We start from the raw sequence: 21,698 nt of genomic DNA on the forward strand, positions 1-21,698 counted from the left end.
ACACCCCCCAAATAACTATATGCTGGTTTTACCGCGAGGCCTGTGACGTACCAGGATCTTGCCACTAATCATGTAGAACTAATAGTAAACAATATTAAACACAATCATCATATCCAACATGATTAGTGTATTACAAAATAAAGGTTTAAACAAAAGTATGTATTCAGCGAAAGCAAAAGTAAATGTTTGAAAACAACCAAAACTATATTGTTTTAAAATTCATAATATTAAATGTTCTCTTCAAACAACAGGCAACATGACACTTCAAGCTCCTTAGACTGCAAGTTTCTGTGCACTGATGTACCTAACGACCTGCAAATCAAGCCTAAGAGTGTCAATAGAAAGTTGCAAGTCCACTGGTTTTGTTCAACGTAAATAATACATTCAAACATTTGAAATAAGGGTTATGTGGGTTGATCTGAAAAATATAGTGTTAAAATATGACCAAAAAGCCAAATCATTTTGAATTCAATAGAATTAAAAGCTTCAATTGTTATTTAGAAGAAAAACCGTACTCCAATTGTTCTGTGTAGGTAAATTAAACCAATTGCATATATAAATATTCGTTATTATACTTATATAAATACATGATATTTCAAAATGAGGATCTAAAAAATTTGGGGGACCAAACATAGGGTTTACTTTTTTTGTTAAGTAGGCAACCCTGTATAGGACGACTATACAGTTATCAAACTAGGAAACAATAATAGGTGTGCGTTTACCTCACACACCACCAACCGCGGGTTTCATCGAGGCGTTTGAGGTATACCATCCTGACATATGACAAGCAAACTTAGATAATCTAAACACATACGAAAAAATAAAAACAAAAATAAAATTTGAAATATTTTCTATTTTTTATATAATATAATTTACCATGTCAAAAGGCTTTAGGTGGTAATATATATAGATCATCATTGTTAAGTAAAAATCACACCTTAATATTATAATTTTGTTTTAGTCCATATCAGATTATATAAAACAATATTTTTTATTTTTAATTTTACATCGCCTGATTCCTCTTTTCTTTCTTTCTTTTCTTTTCTTTTCTTTTTTTTTTTTTGCAATTTCGCCTTTGACTTTCTCAAGTAGTTTGAATGGTTTTGGATTTTACCTTTCTCAATTGAGCCCTTGAAACGCCATGAACAATCAACATGCTATAGTCTGCTCCAAAATGATTAGCCAGACCCGTTTGTGATGTGAGATCGGTGAATAACACCAAACCTAATATTTATAACCAACAAAACAAGCAAAAAACATAAAATCCTCACAACTACACGTCAAAGTGATGTGAGATCGGTAAATAATAGCAAACCTAACATTTATAAGCAACAAAACAAACAAAAAAAGCACAAAATCCTCATAACTACACCTCAAATAAGGAACAAAAAAAAAAAATCCTCACAACTACACGTCAAATAAGGAACAAAAAGAACATTTGTTACAAATTCTTCTTCATTTGTTTATAGATCCATTCTAGAACATGCTTATACAAAAATAAAAATTCTAAAAATGTATTTGGCAATGAATTTCTTAAATTTTCAAACCGATAGAGTTAGTTTGCGTATATGTTACATCAAAACCAACAAAATCAAAGCATACATATCCATACAATTAATTAAACCAAAATTCTCACATTAGTACATTTGAAATCAAAAAGTGATTTTTAAAAATATAAAGAAAGATTATGAGGCAAATCAAATTAGATAAAAGTAAAATAAATAAAAGCCCTTACATTTGCACCAAAAAAAGAGATGCCATCTTTGGGGCAAGGATGTGGATGAATGAGAGAAGAAACGGTGCGGCGGTGATTGAGTGATTATAATGAAAATGGTATTGTGTTCGTTTAAATAGGAACTGTGGGGTTACCCTAATGCAAATTTTACTATAATTACCCTAAGAATTTTGAGAGCTTTCAAAATTGAACCTAACTATTATAGAAAATATCATTTTGATCTATCATAATGCAAATAAAGTTATTCTTTTATTAGTAAATTAGAGTGATCCTTTATGTTCATATGCTGTGATAGTTTATGTTCATATGCTGTGATAGTTTATGTTCATATAACGAACCGACAAAGTTGATCCTTTATGTTCATATGCTGTGATAGTTTATGTCTTGTTGTTTAACGACGGTTAATTTTATATTTAAAGTTGGGTTACGTGTCTTGCATATTAATAGGGCAAATTGGATTTCTTTTTACCCTTTTAATGAAAAAAGTAAATTACGTTTTTGGCGCATGTGGTTAAGTTACCTTAACTGTATCAGCTCATAAAGGAGTTTTATGACACTTCAACCACCAATGCCATTTTCCTAACCTTTTTAACCCCCAAAATTAACTCCATCCATGTAATTCCTTAAAATTCTAGTACCTGTCCTTACATGAGGGGCACTTTAGTTAAATCTTATTTAATACAAGAGGTAACTTAAAATATTAAGTACAGTAGCTTAGAAACGCGTGTATTACAAAGGACTAAAAAAATCTAGATTAACTATTATCTTAACTTGTAAGTGTTATAAACCTGTGTATTACATGGGGTGAATATATAAAAAAGTAAATCATAAATTTCTATATAATCCTTATCACACGATTAAAGAATGTATTAATATTATAATCTTATACATTCATAATTCATGAATTTTATTATGTAGAAATCAATTAAAAATAGAAAATAAATCAAGGGTAAATTACACTTTTCGTCCTTTATGTATGTACCCGATTGCAGTGGATGATCTTTAACTTCAATAATTACAATCACGAACCTTCTTTTGTTAAATGCATTACACCATACGTCCTTTAATCCTAACTTAATTAAAATTCAGTTAAATATGGCATGTGCCATGCACATGGGGGTAAATTAGTAATTTTACTAATATAAAGGATGAAAAGTGTCACACCCCCAAAATACCACCTAGGGAGTGTCCCTGCTAGGCGTGTGACGAACCAATAACGAGCCACCAACCATATTGAACTCATAATAAGATTGTAAATAAAGTACCAATCATTAAAGAATTGTACCAATAATAAGTTTAGTAGATCCCAACAAGTTCAGCGGAAGCAAAATAGATAACTATAGTTAAACAGTATCAAAAGCGAATTACAATATCAAGAACCATCTCATGAATCTCTTCTGTCGACCCATGACCACTCCAGCTACCTCAGACAACAAGTTCCACCATCCAAAATACCTAACAACCTGTGAGCATGCAACAATTGTATCAGACAAAGCTGGCGAGTTCACAGTTTATGAAAATGTTTGTTACCAAGTGTTTAAAACAGTCCATTAACATATGCAAGTAATATTGTTAATATCTCAATTCCGAACAAGACGGCTCCTGAAGTACATGACTGCCCTTTCCCACGTACTCCTATCCAGTACTGGGCCCGACTGGGTCATTAGTTCACATCCGTCCTCTCTAGGAGCGGTGTGAGGGTGCCAAACCTAAGTAGCGCTACCAACTAATACCCGTTACCCTCCAGGTAACATAATAAGGGACTTACAAGAATGATAGGTGAGAATATTAACCAATATACCCGTTTTTACCCAAAAGACTTATCCCTCCACGGGATACCCACTGACTGTCCCCAACCACTGGGACGCATGCTCGAATGTAGTGAACTCACCTTCGATTTGCTCGGTTAGACTAAATGCTCGTTTATCAGTTGTTCAAATACGTCCTAGAATAGTTACCGACAACGGTCAGTCTTAGGTGCACATAATCCACATATTTCACGTGCAATCAATTTATGTATTCCTTGTTCGTACAGTCAAGTTACATGTAGCACACACATACAATTCAAACCATGCCAGTTAATCTATTAACCCAATATTGTCAAGAAGTCAATTAGCATGTATTCTGTTAATAGGTAGATTCGTTTCATGATTCCATGCTTGCAAGACATACAATATTTAGTCCTTCAACACACACGTATGTAAACAAATTAGGTTAATGTTTCACTTAAGATTGGTGCAATCCACTGCAACTCTTCGGCCCAAATTCAGATTTCGTAATGTAACTTCATTCTTTAATAAACCATGAATGGCAATTTACTTATACCAAATCATTCGAACCAGATTATCACAATCATATTAATCAACACACATAATCAAATCGCGACTCGAGAGTATCATCTGATCATTACTAAAGCTATATTAATTAACATGTTGATTCCGATCTATTCCAAACATCATGCAGCCCAACAACGGAACGGGCCCAAAACCTACAGGACCTGACCAACCCTTGTGCGGCTCAAATAACGTCCCGTGGCCCAGACCGTGTGCAACTCATTACCGCCGTGTGACTACCGGCGAGTTTGTGGCCCAAACATTTGTGTGCGGTCAGTGTGTGGTCCGGCCCAGAATCAATAAGCAGCCAAATACATTACCCAATCCCTTTTATCTCATTACAATCATACGTTTAGCACTACATGACACAGTTTCTTGACAACACCCAACCCTTAGTCACGGCTTAAGTATCATGTGGGTCAACTAGAATTGGCAAAGTTTAACTTAATACATGACATCATACCGATCTCATCATTGACTTACTTGAATACTATTGAGATTTAGCCAATCGTTCTAACACTCACATCCACTCGATTTATAATCTAATTATCATAAGAGATTTCCTACCACCACTTCAGTTTAACATCATATTTAATTCCTCAAGATTATTAAAGTCAAGCCACACTAATTGTCCAATAACACAACAGTAGTTCATCAATTCTATTACGATTTCATAAGCAGCCCCTAGGTTCCTGTTTTAGTCCATACACGTGTTCACATATCATCATCATGCAAATACCTAAGTCAACTTATAACCAGCTCTACAACAACTCTGATCATGCATATAACTAATATGTTTTACGATTACATTCACATATACCACCATAACATCATGTATCATAACACACCATTTATTTGCCCACTGATCAATCGATGACTAGTATAAATCAAAATCAAAATCACATAACAACACATAATATCACTTAGATAAATCAACAAGCACAATAATGGTTCGCTACAACTATGTTGCATAACAGAAATACAATACAAACAACAAGAATGCAACTAACGACTAACGTACTAACCAAATAGGGGATGCACGTGTGTGTAGAGGACTTGACTTCGAAGATGAAGACTTGACTTCGGAGATGGAGAAGGAGGGGGGGTGTTTGCCGTCGATCAACCAGAAGCTCTAGGGTTATTGTTTATCAAAAAAAAAAACAACTACGTGACTAATATGATCGTATATATCCACAAAAAGGTTTTGGGCTTTGCACTTGTGTGATCGGCCTAACATAACCTATGTGGGCCGGTGGGTTTAGAAACAAGACAAGGTGGGTCGCTAAGGGGAAAGGTCGCGGCCCAGATGCATACCGTGTGTGTGCGGCCCAAATACGGTTGGCCCAAACACGCAACTAACTCTCCTTGTTAACGCTTAAAAATTCTAACAAGTTTCCTAGCACAAAAGTTAAACGATTAACGTAACAAAAGGAATAAAGAGGGAATCAAAGTCAGAAAGCTAACAGTCACAAACTTTGAGAGTTTGGGTTGTCACATCATCCCCAACTTGAAAGAAATTTCGTCCCGAAATTTGACAAGTACGCACAGTGCAGTGAAGTGATAAATCAAAATTGCTGTAGACTTTCCCCGGGTGTCACATCATCCCCAACTTGAAAGAAATTTCGTCCCGAAATTCACCAGTGACATCAAATTGATCAACAGGAAGAAGTTGAGGATACTTGAGTTTCATTTGATCTTCGCGTTCCCACACGAACTCCGGTCCTCGTATTGAGTTCCAACGAACTCTCGCGATTGAAATTCTACTAGGTTTTCGATGGATTTCTCGACACCTGCACCTTGTCGTCGATCTTTAGCTCTTGAAGTGGAACCTCAAGTGTTTCATCGGAGAAATCCTTCTTTAATTGCGAGACATGAAAGACATCATGAATGTTACCCAGCTCAGCAGGTAACTCAAGTGTGTATGTTACTTTACCGATTCTTCCCAGACCATTGAATGGTCCATCGTGACGTCAGTTAAGCTCGCCATGTTTCCCAAGCATTCCACACCCTCCCAGGGTGAGACTTCCAACACGATACGATCGCTTACAGCGATCTTCCAGCATTTCCCAAGTTTATCAGCTTTCCTGACGGCCACGCGCTACCGCCAATCGACTCCTGATCCAACAACCTTCCCAAGAGTTTCGAGTACCAGTCCTGGACCAGTAATTAAGTTGTCAACTATCGCAATCTAACAAGAAGGTTGGCATTATTGTCTAAGTAATTCCTCAACAGAGCTGTCTGGTTACCAGGATGATAACTGCCGCAGTAGTACTCAACCATAGGTAAGAGTCCTTCCAACTTGTACCACAGCCAGTCACACACATGCTCGCAGCATGTCTTTGAGTGCCCAGAGAATTCGTTTTCCATGATCGTTTGCCCAACGACGATAAGCAATGTTCTAGTCCTGACGCGAGCCAAGGGTGTTGCGTATTGCCTGACATAAATCATGCATAGCTCAAATCCAGAGGTAACTGGAGTTGGCACCTCGTACCTAAAAATCGTCTCTCTTAGAAGAACATTCACAACTGTGAAGACTCGTCCGTTTTCTTGAGTGCAAGAAAGTGTGCTGGTAACTTGAGTCCATCAATGATCACCCAGGCGATAACATTTCCGTTTCGAGTTGTAAGTAGACTAGTAACAAATCCATGGCAGCCTGTTCTCATTTCCATACATGTTTTTCTGGTTATGTGGGCCTTCAGGCCCTATGCGTCCCTATATGGGCCTTCAGGCCCGGTCACCCATGCATGGTCTTCAGGTTTTAATACATCCTATCAAAACTCAGATGAATAGGTTATTGAGACCCGTGTGCTTCGCCTGCACCCATTCTCTAAGGTTACTGTATAGCGAGGTTCATATTCGCTCCATGAAGTAGCAAGTATCGTCCGACCTGCTAAAGGTTGCCCCATGCCCCGCATAGGTTAATCTTGAGAACTCTCTTCCTTCAGTCCTTCAGTTTGAGCAAGGCGAGTCTGATCAGGTATGCTAGAGTCGATAATGAGATGCAGAGCTCGTGCACATTCAAGTTTCGCAGTCGTAATCATCCAAAAATTCCATCCAGTGACGCCATTAACTGATTTATCTCTTTCGAAACCAGGGTACACGGGAGGCCCTTTTGATCGGTCTAAGTAGTGCATTCGGTACCGTCCAAGTAATGCCTCCAACTTACATCCAAAGACCACGGTTTCTACCGCAGATTGTGTGTCGTGCAATTCTCCTTGTAAGTCTATTACATAAGCAATCACCTTCTCGTGTTGCATCGGCATGTAACTTGGACTCTGATTCGAACCATCATGATATACCACTAAATCACCCGCACCCTCGGGTAGAGACGATGCTCAGTGTATTGCAGAGTTGGGATTTGAAAGCTGAAAAGACGTGATGCGCGATCTTCGGAAATCCTGTGATGAATATGCGGTAGCATCTAGTGAGACCAAGAAATTGCTGCATCCTCGAAGGAATCTTTGGTGTCGAACAATATCTAACGAAATGGGTCTTTAGCGAGATCCACGTGTATTCCCACTTCGTTGATCATATGACCAAAAAGGCATCTTTCGAATCCAGAAGTTACCTTTAACAAGACTTCACGCGGAGAGACTCCTCCCTCAGGAGCTCTAAAATAAGATACGAATGCCGCCCATGATGTTCCTTCCTCTTGGAAACAATCCAGAACGTCATCCATAAATACGGTCAATTCATGTGGTCCATAAAGCTGCTGGTGTGACGATTAGCCCAGAGGTCTTGGAATACAACGTTTCAATGGCCGCCCTGCGTCTAATATGCCACTGTGGGTACGTTCTCCCCTCTGGACTCCCATCTGATGATAGTTCATTCGTTGGTTATTCCTCGAATGGAAGCTTGACCCTCGCACTGGTAGACAGGTTGCCAATACATGATCGAGGCAAACGGCTCTTAACTGTCTCCTGTTAGGTTCTGGATAATCAGTACACATATGAAAGGCCTATCTTCACGGATATAACTGGGGCTCCCCAAAGCGAAAAGCTAGGCCCGACAAACTCATGTCCAGTATTTCCTGTAGTTGATTAAACAGTTCTTGCAACCCTCCTGTGCAAGATGGTACAATGTTTGAGTATTCAGGGTTGCCTCTGTCATGAGATCAAATGGGATTCCGACTAACAGTTGTGAAAGTAAACCTGAAAGTTACTCGAGTAGCACACCGAAGGAGTCACGAATAATCGGTGGATCCCCGATCCTATTTTCCTTAGCCTTAACATTAGCAACGATTGCCAACTTGGCGGGGTAGTTCCTCCGTAGACACTTCTGGGCTTTCATTGCAGAATTGGTGCTAGTCTTTACACAACTATGATATTCTGGAACAGCTAACGATTCCCCACTAGGGAGAGGGGTACACAAAGTTTTCTTTTCTCATAGAATATCTGTGCGATGTATGGATAACCAATCCATACTAACTATTGCATCAAACTTTCAACGGTAGTAGAAGGAAGGTCGACGTCGAACACTCGTCCCACAAGGTTAGGTTGCATCCTAACAATCGTATGACGTTTCAGTTGATTTGCCATCAGCCGATTCCACATCGGGTTCGGTTTCAAGAAGCATCAGGGTCAAGCGGAACAGAGCCGAAATGATTAGTTACCCCAAAAACATTCAAGCTACCATGTTGTTATTACACTTGGTGTTGCCTACGCCAATCCTAATTTCCCTTCCAGGTGCATCATTTCCAGTGTTGTTTTCATCACGAGAATTTCCAGTACTGCCGTCGTTCCCTTGGTTGTCGTCACCTTGACTTAACACAGTCATTCCTTGTCTAGGTCACCTTCGTTTCCATACTGTAAGCTACGATCACGAGTACCTTGATGTTGCCGCGGCTGTTGCCTCTAATATTGTTGCCTGTAACGGTGTCCTGCGTCCTTTCACCAACAAGGTCCATCTTTTCACATTTCGTGCCACGTCCTAAGGCACTACTCATGGTGCGGGCGGTTACACAATCCACTCTACAGTCAATCGTCATCGATTTTGTCCCGATTGGTTCGTATGAGTCGACTCCCGTGAGTCGCTGGCTGGCGTTAAGCATTCAATCAGAGTCAAATCGCTGTTGTTCATTGCCGATAACTAGGGTCGTTCAAACGTTGAAGACGGTAAAGTACTACACTCTTCCTTTTGCCCATCAATGTTGCAAGTTGTTTGAGTAATACACGGTATGTCGCGAGAGTGTTGCAGAAGTGATCGCACTTCGGGATCTAAGGCGTCAACACACTAAGTTCCAGCAAACAAAGATAAGTGAGGAAAGTATAGTCCAATCATTTGACGCTGAGCCATCCAACTCAGGGACGTTCGTTCTAGCACTTAACATTCTACGCCGTTCGCTAGGCGTTCAGATGTGCGATCAGGTAATATTCGATAGCATCGAGATTCGTAAGGATTCAGAAAGGGGTGAAAATATCATGTTCGAGTAGGAGACAATCACTGCTATGACTCCTATAGAATGCTGAGTTCTAACATAACATCAATTAACAGAGCGGAACCCTTCTCACACTCGTTAAGCCTCACTGGGACTCACATGCACCCCACATTATTATTATGTGTGCACCCATAATAATAAGGCAATTTGCATGCTTATCTCAGTGCCTCTTAACTCGCGCTAAAAGGTTCCCCAAACTCGAGCAATAAGACAGATGATGCCTCAACATAGATCATGAAAGTTCAAGAAGAGTCGCACTCTTAAAACACGTAACATGGGTTGGTAGCATAGAAGGTCATACTGCAGTGCTTAGTGTGCATTCACATGTGATGTTATTTATTAGCAGACACTAGATATACTATGCAATAGTAAACGAGAAACGAACCTTGCAGTCTGGAGCTGAGTGTCATGGTCGATTTCGGATCTGTTCGGTTATAGTCTGGTTTTATAAAAAAAAACGTTTTAAAACCAAGTTCTCTATAACCAGTGGCTCTGATACCAAACTGTCACACCCCCAAAATATCACCTAGGGAGTGTCCCTGCTAGGCGTGTGACGAACCAATAACGAGCCACCAACCATATTGAACTCATAATAAGATTGTAAATAAAATACCAATCATTAAAGAACTGTACCAATAATAAGTTTAGTAGATCCCAACAAGTTCAGCGGAAGCAAAATAGATAACTATAGTTAAACAGTATCAAAAGCGAATTACAATATCAAGAACCATCTCATGAATCTCTTCTGTCGACCCATGACCACTCCAGCTACCTCAGACAACAAGTTCCACCATCCAAAATACCTAACAACCTGTGAGCATGCAACAATTGTATCAGACAAAGCTGGCGAGTTCACAGTTTATGAAAATGTTTGTTACCAAGTGTTTAAAACAGTCCATTAACATATGCAAGTAATATTGTTAATATCTCAATTCCGAACAAGACGGCTCCTGAAGTACATGACTGCCCTTTCCCACGTACTCCTATCCAGTAATGGGCCCGACTGGGTCATTAGTTCACATCCGTCCTCTCTAGGAGCGGTGTGAGGGTGCCAAACCTAAGTAGCGCTACCAACTAATACCCGTTACCCTCCACGTAACATAATAAGGGACTTACAAGAATGATAGGTGAGAATATTAACCAATATACACGTTTTTACCCAAAAGACTTATCCCTCCACGGGATACCCACTGACTGTCCCCAACCACTGGGACGCATGCTCGAATGTAGTGAACTCACCTTCGATTTGCTCGGTTAGACTAAATGCTCGTTTATCAGTTGTTCAAATACGTCCTAGAATAGTTACCGACAACGGTCAGTCTTAGGTGCACATAATCCACATATTTCACGTGCAATCAATTTATGTATTCCTTGTTCGTACAGTCAAGTTACATGTAGCACACACATACAATTCAAACCATGCCAGTTAATCTATTAACCCAATATTGTCAAGAAGTCAATTAGCATGTATTCTGTTAATAGGTAGATTCGTTTCATGATTCCATGCTTGCAAGACATACAATATTTAGTCCTTCAACACACACGTATGTAAACAAATTAGGTTAATGTTTCACTTAAGATTGGTGCAATCCACTGCAACTCTTCGGCCCAAATTCAGATTTCATAATGTAACTTCATTCTTTAATAAACCATGAATGGCAATTTACTTATACCAAATCATTCGAACCAGATTATCAGAATCATATTAATCAACACACATAATCAAATCGTGACTCGAGAGTATCATCTGATCATTACTAAAGCTATATTAATTAACATGTTGATTCCGATCTATTCCAAACATCGTGCAGCCCAACAACGGAACGGGCCCAAAACCTACAGGGCCTGACCAACCCTTGTGCGGCTCAAATAACGTCCCGTGGCCCAGACCGTGTGCAACTCATTACCGCCGTGTGACTACCGGCGAGTTTGTGGCCCAAACATTTGTGTGCGGTCAGTGTGTGGTCCGGCCCAGAATCAATAAGCAGCCAAATACGTTACCCAATCCCTTTTATCTCATTACAATCATATGTTTAGCACTACATGACACAGTTTCTTGACAACACCCAACCCTTAGTCACGGCTTAAGTATCATGTGGGTCAACTAGAATTGGCAAAGTTTAACTTAATACATGACATCATACCGATCTCATCATTGACTTACTTGAATACTATTGAGATTTAGCCAATCGTTCTAACACTCACATCCACTCGATTTATAATCTAATTATCATAAGAGATTTCCTACCACCACTTCAGTTTAACATCATATTTAATTCCTCAAGATTATTAAAGTCAAGCCACACTAATTGTCCAATAACACAACAATAGTTCATCAATTCTATTACGATTTCATAAGCAGCCCCTAGGTTCCTGTTTTAGTCGATACACATGTTCACATATCATCATCATGCAAATACCTAAGTCAACTTATAACCAGCTCTACAACAACTCTGATCATGCATATAACTAATATGTTTTACGATTACATTCACATATACCACCATAACATCATGTATCATAACACACCATTTATTCGCCCACTGATCAATCGATGACTAGTATAAATCAAAATCAAAATCACATAACAACACATAATATCACTTAGATAAATCAACAAGCACAATAATGGTTCGCTACAACTATGTTGCATAACAGAAATACAATACAAACAACAAGAACACAACTAACGACTAACGTACTAACCAAATAGGGGATGCACGTGTGTGTAGAGGACTTGACTTCGAAGATGAAGACTTGACTTCGGAGATGGAGAAGGAGGGGGGGGTGTCTGCCGTCGATCAACCAGAAGCTCTAGGGTTATTGTTTTTCAAAAAAAAAACAACTACGTGACTAATATGATCGTATATATCCACAAAAAGGTTTTGGGCTTTGCACTTGTGTGATCGGCCTAACATAACCTATGTGGGCCGGTGGGTTTAGAAACAAGACAAGGTGGGTCGCTAAGGGGAAAGGTCGCGGCCCAGATGCATACCGTGTGTGTGCGGCCCAAATACGGTTGGCCCAAACACGCAACTAACTCTCCTTGTTAACGCTTAAAAATTCTAACAAGTTTCCTAGCACAAAAGTTAAACGATTAACGTAACAAAAGGAATAAAGAGGGAATCAAAGTCAGAAAGCTAACAGTCACAAACTTTGAGAGTTTGGGTTGTCACATCTGTGACAACCCGAACTTTCAAGGTTAGTGACGTGTGACCTTGTAATCTTAACTTCATTAAACTTAAACGTTCGGTAACCAGATTAAATAACTTATTGACATTTGTCGGATCGTGTATAGGTTGGGCTTTATAACTATACGTATGATATCGACCCAAATAGAACTCCTAAGCTCAACTAGTCCTTAACGTGCCTTGAATGATCATCATGTGTGTTTTATTAATTTCGGCCCATAGGGAGTAACCAATGTAAACTTGTAACCGGCCCACTATAATTAGATATTAGCCCACTTTAAATGGTTGTTAACCCTTATATGTCATGAACGTAACTTGTTGGTACGCATATCACAACAAACCCTACCCTACCTTACCTCCTACGTGCGGCAGTAGCGAAACCCAAGACCCCCAGTCGAGATCATCACAGTCGGTTAGTATCTTGTTTTATTTGTCTAACGTGTTGATGGCTTTGATTAAATGTGAACGTGTTGATTGTGTGACATATACTTGATTGTGTGAAAATGACTAAATGTTGGATAATAATGTTGACTATCATCGATGTGTGTGCATGTAGTAAGATCCATAATAAATTTTGATGTAATAGTGGAGGATATCAAATCAATTTTGGTGCACACTAACCTTAAAGGTCCAATAGAGTTGTAGAATGGTGGGTGAGGATTTGATAGGGTTGGCTGATTTTGAAGGTGTAAATGGCGGTCATGTAATTGCTAATTTTGATGTCACCAAACCATGTGCATCCTAAACATATCACAATAGTCAAAATATTAAATGTTGATGACAGGTGCATGTGATGATAGTGTAAAGAATGGAGGTCCAATAGGAGTTTATTTGTTTTCATTATCACTAGAGATGTTATTCAAAATTGCATGATTTAGTTAATGTTAGGTCCTGGCATGAACATTGTACTCATAATTGGGGATTTTTGCTTGTGCCGGGTGTAGTAACAGTTGGTATATATATACACATATATTAGACTAGACACATTAACAGTTGATATATACACATATATTAGACCGAGCACATTAATAGTTGATATATATATTTTGCTTGGACTAACATTTGTTATTTAGATTGTTAGAGTAATGAGATTGGTTGTTAGATAGGGCCGCATATAACTATTGGATACACAGATGCATACAATGTGATTGTTCGATTTGGGCCAGGTGTGAAGCCGTTGGGCTGCATTTAAGCAGGGCAGTGCCTAAGGCATAATTGGGCTGGGCTAGTTTGGGTCATAGGCTGCGGAATGGTTGTGGTCTAGTTGACCCAGGGTCACACCCGCACCTATGTAGGTAAGACTAGTGGGTCGTGTCTTTAGTAGATTGATGAAATGGATGGTTAAGTAGCTGTTCATCGGTTATAGTTGTGAAACAAAATGACGTGTGACCTAAATGTCTATAGTGTAATGTGTGGTCTAGCTTGAGAATTCGACTATGTGATATTGGGAGTACGACTTACAACATGAGGGTATTAGGGTCCGTACACTTGCTATGATAATCTGTCGGATTATGTGCTATATGTGTTTGTTACTTGTGGAGTCTGTAACGATCTATGCGATGCAATGTGAATACAAAACTGATTAGTAATGGTAATTATTCTAGGGTTGGTCGGTCAACGGTGAACACATAACATAACAAACCGAGCAAATCTAAGGTGAGTTCACTACATTCGAGTATGCGTCCCAGTGGTTGGGGACAGTCAGTGGTTTGGGTAAAAACGGGTATATTGGTTAATATTCTCACCTATCATTTTTGTAAGTCCCTTATTATGTTACCTGGAGGGTAACGGGTATTAGTTGGTAGCGCTACTTAGGTTTGGCACCCTCACACCGCTCCTAGATAGGACGGATGTGAACTAATGACCCAGTCGTGGCCCAGTACTAGATAGGAGTACGTGGGAAGGGCAGTCATGTATTTCAGGAGCCGTCTTGTTCGGAATTGAGATATTAACAATATTACTTGCATTGGTTATCGAACTGTTTTACAATCAACGGGTAACAAACGTTTTCTTAAACTGTGGACTCGCCAGCTTTGTCTGATACACTTGTTACATGCTCGCAGGTCGTTAGGTACTTGGGAACAGGAACTTGCTAGCTGGAGGGCGTGAGTGGTCATGGTTGCATTGATGAGTTATTTATCAAACATTTATTTACTATGGTTGTTTGGAAAGTATTTACAATATGTCACGTTAAAGCTTCCACTGAACTTGTTGGTTTTCGAATTACTTATGTTTGGATTTTATTACTACTAAATGATGAAACTTTATTTTAAATTTATGGATTCAATGTAATTGGTGGCTCATTACTAGTGGTCACACGCCTAACAGGGATACTCCCTAGGTGGTAATTGAGGGTGTGACAGTTTGGTATCAGAGCCACTGGTTATAGTGAACTTGGTTTTGAAACGTTTTATAAAACCAGACTACAACTGAACTGATCCGACATTGACAATGACACTCAGCTCCAGGAAGCAAGGTTCGTCTCTTATTTACTAATGCATAGCATATTTAGTACATACTCATGATTAGTATCACACTCAAACGCACACTTGACATTACAATACGAACTCATATGTTATCGGTCTATGCTACGTGTTTTAAGAGTAGGACTCTTCTTGAACTTACATGCTCTATGTTGTGATGTCATTGGTCATGCTGCTTGAATTTGGGGAAACCATTTAACACGAGTTGGGAGGAACTGAGATAAACATGCAAACTGGGTTATTATTATGGGTGCACACATAATAACAACGTGGGGTGCATGTGAGTCCCAGTAAATCTCGACTAGTGTGAAAAAGGAATTCCGCGTTGTTAGTCAATCTTGTATTAGAACGTCGAAAACTGTGAATCCCATAGCAATACTTGACATCTACTTGAACTTGTCTGTTAATTCGTTCCTTTTCTCATATTTATAGAATCATGAACGGACGTGGTGGAGGCCGCGGTGGTGGACGTGGCGATATTGCTATGACTCAGGCTGAGTTAACCGATCTTATTAACACTCGCGTGGCTGAAGCCTTAGCGGCTTATCAGGCTGGTCAACAGGTGCAACAGAATCCGCACCATCCACCTGTTTGCACGTTTAAAACCTTCATGGATTGTAAGCCGCAGACCTTCAGTGGGACTGAAGGGGTTGTAGGATTCTTGCGCTGGTTCGAGAAGGCAGAGTCCGTATTCGCGATGTGTAACTGTCCGGTTGGGGACAGAGTGAAGTATGCTGCGGGCACGCTAGAGGATGGTGCCCTGACATGGTGGAATGCCCAGGTTAAGCTGTTGGGCATTGAGGCGGCGAACGCCACTACGTGGGACGACTTTAAAGAGTTGATGAGGGAGGAATATTGCCCTCGTGATGAAATACAGAAATTAGAAAATGAGTACTATGATCTGAAAATGGTGGGGTCTGAGATTGAAGCATACGTGAAGCGGTCATATGAGTTGGCTGACTTGTGTCCGAATTTGTCCCGACCTATGTCTCGAAGGATTGAGTTGTTCATTAAGGGGTTACCTCCACGGGTGAAGGGTTTGGTTACTACGGCAAACCTTAATAACTTAACTCAGATTGTTCGTTTGGCTCACAAGATCGTTGATCAAGAGGTGGAGAGCAACTCACTGCCACCACGTATTTCTAGTACTACTACAGCCGCTACTACTTCCACTGCACCTACTACTGATAGCAAACGTAAGTGGAACGATATGGACAAGGGGTCCAACTCCGCACAGCCTCAGAAGAGAACGGATACTCTGGCAGCAGCCGCAGCTTCAGCCAGTCATCGTCAGTGAATCAAAACCAGAGTAACAAGTCAGGGCAGGGATCATATGCGGGGAAGCTACCTTTGTGCAACAAGTGTAACTATCATCACAAGGGACAGTGTGCTCGGGTTTGTCATCGGTGTAACCGATCAGGGCACGTGGCTAGGGATTGTAGGGCTACACTTCCAGCTCAGCAGCAGCCATCACAGCAGTCGGGTAGACAACAGACTTAGCAGAACCAGGGTACTCAAAAAGGGTGTTATCAGTGTGGGGCCGAGGGGCACTTCAAGCGAGACTGCCCTCAGCTGAAGCAGAACACAGGGGGTAACAACGGGAATAATAATGCTGGAAACAATGGGGTAATGTTTCGCGTGGGCGCGGGTTTGTTATAGGAGCAGGGGAAGCACGAAACGACGGCAATGTGGTTACTGGTACGTTTTCAGTAAACGGTGTATACTCTTCCATTTTATTTGACTCTGGTGCCGATTGGAGTTACGTGTCTTTGGGATTCAGTCGTCAGTTAGGGTTAAGTCCTACACCTCTTGTAACGAAACACATAGTAGAGATAGCAAATGGTAAAACAATCGAAGCTTCGCATGTCTTAGTTGGGTGTAAACTCGATCTTCTGGGTCAAGTGTTCGACATTGACCTACTTCCCATTACTCTTGGAAGCTTCGACGTGATTATCTGTATGGACTGGTTGTCCAAGTATCAGGAGGAGATTCTCTGTAAGGAGAAGATCGTACGTGTCCCCCTTCCTGGTGGAGAATATTTAACGGTTCAGGGTCATCGCAGTGGGACCCCGGTTAGCATTGTTTCAGATATGAAGGCTCAGAAGTACCTGCGTAAGGGCTATCCTGCTATTTTAGCCCTTGTCACTGATTCACAGTCTGATGAAAGGAAGATTGAGGATCTTCCAGTTGTTCGTGAATTTCCTGACGTCTTTCCTGAGGAACTCTCTGGTTTACCTCCACATCGTCAGGTGGAATTCCAGATCGACCTCGCCCCAGCGGCAGCCCCGATTGCTTGTGCTCCTTATCGTCTTACGCCAGGGGAACTGCAGGAATTGTCAAACCAACTCCAAGAGCTGTTGGATAGGGGTTTCATCCGACCTAGCTCTTTCCCCTGGGGAGCCCCAGTCCTATTTGTGAAGAAGAAGGATGGGTCTTTTCGGATGTGTATAGATTATCGCGAGCTCAACAAGATGACGGTCAAAAATCGTTATCCTTTGCCTCGTATCGATGACCTGTTTGACCAACTGCAAGGGTCAAGTTTTTACTCTAAGATCGACTTAAGGTCGGGATATCATCAGGTGCGAGTCAGAGAGGAAGACGTTCCCAAAACAGCGTTTCGGACGCGATACGGTCACTATGAGTTCTTGGTTATGCCATTCGGGTTGACCAACGCACCAGCGGTCTTCATGGATCTCATGAACCGCGTGTGCAAGCCATACCTTGACGACTTCGTTATCGTTTTTATCGACGACATTCTAATTTATTCCAAGAACAAGGAGGATCATGAGCAACATCAACGCCTTATCCTAGAACTCCTGAGGAGGGAGCAGTTGTACGCGAAATTTTCTAAGTGTGATTTTTGGATACGGGAGGTACATTTTCTGGGGCATATAGTTAATGAGATGGGCATACATGTGGATCCTGCCAAGATCGACGCCATTAGAAATTGGGCGGCACCAAAGAATCCTTCGGAGGTGCGGCAATTTCTCGGTCTAGCAGGGTATTATCGTCGTTTTATTCAGAACTTTTCGAAGATTGCTCAGCCACTCACCTCATTAACACAGAAGAAGGTAGTTTACTCTTGGGGAACGAAACAGGAGGATGCTTTCCAGCTTTTGAAATAAAAATTATGCAGCGCGCCAATTCTACCTCTACCAGATGGTACCGAGGATTTTGTGGTTTACTGTGATGCTTCGATTCAGGGTCTCGGTTGCGTGTTGATGCAACACGAGAAGGTAATAGCTTACGCTTCTCGACAGTTGAAAGTACACGAGAAGAACTATACGACACACGACTTGGAGTTAGGAGCAGTGGTCTTTGCACTGAAGATTTGGAGGCATTATCTGTACGGTATAAAATGCACTATCTATACGGATCACAAGAGCCTTCAACATATCTTCGACCAGAAAGAATTGAATATGCGTCAGCGTCGTTGGGTAGAGTTGTTCAATGATTACGAGTGTGCCATCAAGTATCACCCAGGTAAAGCTAACGTTGTAGCAGATGCTCTTAGCCGCAAGGAAACGAAGCCGAAGCGTGTTCGTGCTCTACAGCTTACTATTCACTCTGATCTACCCACACGGATTCATTCAGCTCAGGTCGAGGCCTTAAAGGTTGGAAACATTGAAGTAGAGGGCTTGCGTGGTATGAACAAAAGTTCGAGCAAAAGTCTGATGGCATTTACTATTTTATGGGGAGATTATGGGTTCCTCTGTTTGGCGATCTCCGCGAACTTGTGATGGAGGAAGCACATAAGTCACGATACTCTATTCACCCGGGGTCTGATAAGATGTATCAGGATCTCAAAGTCTTGTATTGGTGGCCGAATATGAAAGCTATCATCGCAACATACGTGAGTAAGTGCTTGACTTGTGCTAGGGTCAAAGCAGAGTACCAGAAACCTTCGGGTCTACTCCAGCAGCCAGAGATACCCATGTGGAAATGGGAACAGATCGCCATGGATTTCGTTACGGGATTACCAAAAACGCAGGCTGGGAACGATACTATTTGGGTGATTGTCGACCGTCTCACGAAGTCAGCACACTTCCTGGCAATCAAGGAAACAGATAAGTATTCACAGCTTGCAGCAGTCTATCTTAAGGAGGTTGTATCTAGGCACGGGGTACCAACTTCTATCATTTCAGATCGAGATCCGCGTTTTACTTCTGAGTTATGGCAGGCTATGCACAAATCGTTCGGTTCACGCCTCGACATGAGTACTGCTTATCACCCACAGACGGATGGTCAGAGTGAGCGCACCATTCAGACGCTTGAAGACATGCTACGGGTGTGTGTGATTGATTTTGGGAAGGGATGGGAGAAACACTTGCCGTTGATAGAATTCTCCTACAACAACAGCTACCATACTAGTATCAAGGCCGCTCCGTTCGAAGCATTGTACGGGCGGAAATGCCGTTCTCCTCTTTGTTGGGCCGAAGTGGGAGACAGTCAGATTACAGGTCCAGAGCTTGTACTAGAAACTTCGGAAAAGATTGTTCAGATCAGGAACCGCATGGCAGCAGCGCGTGACCGTCAGAAGAGCTACGCTGACAAGCGTAGCAAACCGTTAGAGTTTGCAGTAGGTGATCGTGTTATGTTGTAAGTTTCACCGTGGAAGGGTGTTGTACGTTTCGGGAAGCGTGGCAAGCTTAATCCGCGATATGTTGGGCCATTCAAAATCCTGGAGCGGATCGGTAAAGTCGCTTACAAGCTTGAGTTACCTGCTGAGTTGGGTAATGTTCACAATGTCTTTCACGTTTCACAGTTGAAGAAGTGTTTGGTTAACGAAACACTAGTTGTACCGTTTCAAGAGCTCAAGATTGATGACAAGCTGCAGTTTGTTGAAGAGCCTATTGAGATCATGGATCGGGAGGTCAAGGTACGTAAACGTAGTCGTATTCCGATTGTGAGAGTTCGTTGGAACTCAAGACGTGGACCGGAGTTCACATGGGAGCGTGAGGATCAGATGAAGCTCAAGTATCCTCATCTTTTTCCTAGCGACAAGTCTAAACCGGGTGAAACAAGTGGATTTCGGGACGAAATTCCCCTTCAAGTTGGGGATGATGTAACACCAGAGCAAAATCCACAGCAATCTTGATTCCTCACTTCCCTCCTCTGTACCTATCTGTCAAATTTCGGGACGAAATTTCTTTCAAGTTGGGGATGATGTGACAACCCGAACTTTCAAGGTTAGTGACGTGTGACCTTGTAATCTTAACTTCATTAAACTTAAACGTTCGGTAACCAGATTAAATAACTTATTGACATTTTTCGGATCGTGTATAGGTTGGGCTTTATAACTATACCTATGATATCGACCCAAATAGAACTCCTAAGCTCAACTAGTCCTTAACGTGCCTTGAATGATCATCATGTGTGTTTTATTAATTTCGGCCCATAGGGAGTAACCAATGTAAACTTGTAACCGGCCCACTATAATTAGATATTAGCCCACTTTAAATGGTTGTTAACCCTTATATGTCATGAACGTAACTTGTTGGTACGCATATCACAACAAACCCTACCCTACCCTACCTTACCTCCTACGTGCGGCAGTAGCGAAACCCAAGACCCCCAGTCGAGATCATCACAGTCGGTTAGTATCTTGTTTTATTTGTCTAACTTGTTGATGGCTTTGATTAAATGTGAACGTGTTGATTGTGTGACATATACTTGATTGTGTGAAAATGACTAAATGTTGGATAATAATGTTGACTATCATCGATGTGTGTGCATGTAGTAAGATCCATAATAAATTTTGATGTAATAGTGGAGGATATCAAATCAATTTTGGTGCACACTAACCTTAAAGGTCCAATAGAGTTGTAGAATGGTGGGTGAGGATTTGATAGGGTTGGCTGATTTTGAAGGTGTAAATGGCGGTCATGTAATTGCTAATTTTGATGTCACCAAACCATGTGCATCCTAAACATATCACAATAGTCAAAATATTAAATGTTGATGACAGGTGCATGTGATGATAGTGTAAAGAATGGAGGTCCAATAGGAGTTTATTTGTTTTCATTATCACTAGAGATGTTATTCAAAATTGCATGATTTAGTTAATGTTAGGTCCTGGCATGAACATTGTACTCATAATTGGGGATTTTTGCTTGTGCCGAGTGTAGTAACAGTTGGTATATATATACACATATATTAGACTGGGCACATTAACAGTTGATATATACACATATATTAGACCGAGCACATTAACAGTTGATATATATATTTTGCTTGGACTGACATTTGTTATTTAGATTGTTAGAGTAATGAGATTGGTTGTTAGATAGGGTCGCATATAACTATTGGATACACAGATGCATACAATGTGATTGTTCGATTTGGGCCATGTGTGAAGCCGTTGGGCTGCATTTAAGCGGGGCAGTGCCTAAGGCATAATTGGGCTGGGCTAGTTTGGGTCATAGGCTGCGGAATGGTTGTGGTCTAGTTGACCCAGGGTCACACCCGCACCTATGTAGGTAAGACTAGTGGGCCGTGTCTTTAGTAGATTGATGAAAT

At 40.9% G+C, this 21,698-nt stretch overlaps 1 long non-coding RNA gene across 1 annotated transcript in view; it reads right to left on the reverse strand.

Annotated features, from left to right (window-relative positions):
• Positions 1-225: 225 nt before the first annotated feature.
• Positions 226-21,698, reverse strand: part of LOC110939169 — a 43,487-nt gene continuing 22,014 nt past the window's right edge. The window contains exons 2-3 of the long non-coding RNA XR_002592031.2: positions 1,115-1,224; positions 226-312 (exon numbers count right to left, since the gene is read on the reverse strand). This is a non-coding gene — a long non-coding RNA (uncharacterized LOC110939169). The remainder of the gene's footprint in view (positions 313-1,114; positions 1,225-21,698) is intronic.

The sequence above is a fragment of the Helianthus annuus genome, chromosome 5 (assembly GCF_002127325.2).
Source record: "Helianthus annuus cultivar XRQ/B chromosome 5, HanXRQr2.0-SUNRISE, whole genome shotgun sequence".
In the NCBI taxonomy this organism is placed as follows: domain Eukaryota; kingdom Viridiplantae; phylum Streptophyta; class Magnoliopsida; order Asterales; family Asteraceae; genus Helianthus; species Helianthus annuus.